We start from the raw sequence: 3,076 nt of genomic DNA, 5'->3' as shown, positions 1-3,076 counted from the left end.
AGAGATTCTGCAAACCTTGACATGCTTAGAAAAAACAAGCCAAGTCTTACGTGGAACAAACACTTTCAGGCTACTTCACTTAGGTTAAAGGGAACTTGTTTCCTGTTTACCTAAAGGAAGAGCCAAAGAGAATGCACCCACCAAAATCCTATGCCAACACGAAGTGTTCTTCATCTTCCCTCCTCCACATTTGGGTCAGATATTGTAAATTCATTCCCATCTCCCCATCAAGGTCTAAACTCCCAGAGGTAGCACACACAGTACTATGGTTTAAATCACTATGCGTTACCTTTTATGTCTTTCTGGCAGCGTTTTGGCACAATGAGGAAGGAAGTTGTAAAAAGGAGGAATATTTAAAACTTTTTTTGGAGATAATTTCAAACATAAAATACAGTTGCAAAAACTATCTTATATATCCAGATTCATCTATTGTAACATTTTGCCATATTCATTGGTTCTCTTTCTCTCTCTCTTGCTCTCTCTCTCCACACATAAATTTTTTCCTAAACCATTTGACAGTGTTGGCAAACATATCATTTTACCCCAACATACTTCATTGTATTCTTTCAGGGCACTCCCTTATGTAAGCACAGTAAAATTGTCAAATGTAGAGAATTTAATATTGATACAAAACTATACCCCTCATACTCAAATTTTGCTAATTGTCCCGATACTAGCCTTTACTCCATTTTTTGTTTTTCCAAATCCAGGACCTCTCCAGGGTGACACACTTCATTTACGTTAAAGTATTTTTAGTCTCCTTTAATTTGGGACCATTTCTCAACTTTTCTTTGTCTTTCATGACATTTTCATTCATTGACATTTTTAAAGAGCATGTTACAGTTGGTTTGTATAATGTGTTTCAATTTCGGTTTGACTGCCTGATTAGATTCAGATGATGATGTATTTTGGTCAGAATACAATAGGAGTGTTGCTGTGTCCTTCTCAGTTTATCTCATCAGAGGTACATGATGTCAGTGTCCCCATTATGATGAAGGTAATCTGATAATTTGGGGTAAGATTTTCTCTGCTGAGTTTTTTAATGGTCAAGTTACCATTTTCATAAGAAATATGTGAGGATAAATACACTTTGATAAATACATCTTGCTTTATCAAACTGTCACCCATAGCTTGGGCACTGATTGATGAATTTTGCCTGAATCAATCATCACAGGACAGTGGAAAATGACGATGCTGTCATTTCTTCCACACAATAATTGGCATACTACATAGGGTAAACTTTCTTTTCCTTCCTTCCTTCCTTTCTTTCTCTTTACTTTCCTTTTTTCTTTCCCTTTCCCTTTCTTATCAGTATGAACTCAAGTATTCTTATTTTATCCATCCAGACTATATTCTTTTTGTTTATTACTCATTTTAATGCTCAGTGTTTCCAATATTTGACTCATAAATACTGTGCTCAATTATCTTTGAGTACTTTCTTACATACTAGCTCAGAAAGATATTCTAGGCTCATCTTGTACTTTTCCTGTCCCAGCCCTCTGATGACAGCAAGTTCTTCCAGGAGCTTTGGTTCCTTCTAGTGGAAATCTGTATTAAGAAATTAAGATATGGGACTAGCTCCTCTCATTGTTCTTTGAGTGTCATTGATTCTAGGCTCTTCCAGGAAACAGGGTCAGGAAAGGGCTCTTCTTTGCCGTCCTCCATTCAAGTTTTGTGTAGCCGGGTCTTTGGGGGTAGGTTGACAAGCATGAATCGGTCCTAGGAACAGTGACCTTCTGCCTAGCGTGAAGTTGCTTTTCTCCTCATGTCACCGCGAAAGACAATGAAAGAAAGGAGTTTCAGAAATAATCGTGTTGTACATAAAGGATCTTTGTGCTAACAATTTCAAGTTCACAAAAAAAAAAGCAATGCAGATAGATATTGCCATTAAATTTTCTTCAGCCAAGTTAACAAAAGTGTAAGGGGGTGTAGCTCAGTGGTAGAGTGTGTGCTTAGCATGCACAAGGCCCCAGGTTCGATCCCTGGCACCTCCAGCTGGGATATTTTACATCTCATTCAGCGTTTCTTTGGTCCTTAGCTTTCTTCTTATTCCCTGGTTTTCTTACATGTTGAAACTTCTTCGTCAGTCATAATTCATGCTGATTTGCTCAAACTTATTTGTCCACCTTTGAAAGCCATCCACTCTAGTCACTGAGCAGTCACTCCTATGTTGGCTAAAGTCTGTACTACACAAAAATAAACTACTGGGGAAAATTAGAGTTCTGAGAGCAGAAAAATCACTTTGACCATGGCCCCACCTCATCTTTCATCAAACTAGCATCAGGAATCAGTTCAACGGGGTTTTTCCTGGATTTGGAGAAAGTTTAAAATTAAGAGGCTAGAAAATCTGAAGTCAACCTGCTCTAGTACTTTGGGGAACAAAGTTCCTTCTCTGGCATGAAGAGCACAGGATTCTCCAGTAGTGAGACATAGGACAGACTGGCTGCATAATTTGCTGGCCACAAAGCTCTCTGAAATGCACTGGTCACAGACACATGAGGCTGGCCATGATGACAGCTATAGGAGAGAACGCTCCAGCCAAAGAAGCAAGCCACTCTCTTGAGTCCTTGCCCTCTCTTAAAAGCTTGAGAGTGGATGTTCATCAGTGCCAGGTTTGAGCTGAGAAGGCAGGAGATACTCATTCACCACACAGACTTGCCGTCCTGTCCTGTCCTGTTTGGATTCCAAAGGAAAGAAGTAAAAAGAGTACAGGAAAACTTCTTTTCTCCTTCTACTTGTTCTGAACTCTCACTCTGGGTATGCTTGGGAGAGCATCACCTCTTGAAAAGGCTGCTAAAGGAGATACACTGCTGGAATCCTAAACACTTTTGGAAACATCAAAGAACACAGATTTAGGACACTGGTCTCCAGAGATTTGGGGTAGTTGCTTGGTACTTGTGGAACGATTCCATCTTTTCCTACAAGTGATCCTATTAATAACAATGATCTTGATGAATCAACATGAATTTGATTATACAATCCAGTTTATGAAGTAAAAAAGTTTTTGTGTCTCACCTAAACCAGGGGAAAATGTAGAGGGAGACCTGACTGCAAAGCAAGAGGTTTGAGGGAAAGA

At 39.2% G+C, this 3,076-nt stretch overlaps 1 non-coding gene across 1 annotated transcript; it reads left to right on the top strand.

Moving 5' to 3' along the window:
• The first annotated feature begins 1,922 nt into the window (after positions 1–1,922).
• TRNAA-AGC (transfer RNA alanine (anticodon AGC)) lies at positions 1,923–1,994 on the top strand. The gene has a single exon. It is a non-coding gene; the product is annotated as a tRNA-Ala (tRNA).
• The last annotated feature ends 1,082 nt before the right edge of the window (positions 1,995–3,076 follow it).

This window comes from Lipotes vexillifer, unplaced genomic scaffold (assembly GCF_000442215.2).
Source record: "Lipotes vexillifer unplaced genomic scaffold, Lipotes_vexillifer_v1.1 scaffold657, whole genome shotgun sequence".
In the NCBI taxonomy this organism is placed as follows: Eukaryota; Metazoa; Chordata; class Mammalia; order Artiodactyla; family Lipotidae; genus Lipotes; species Lipotes vexillifer.
Note: the sequence above shows the minus strand (reverse complement) of the source record. Positions and strands in the feature narration are given on the sequence as shown.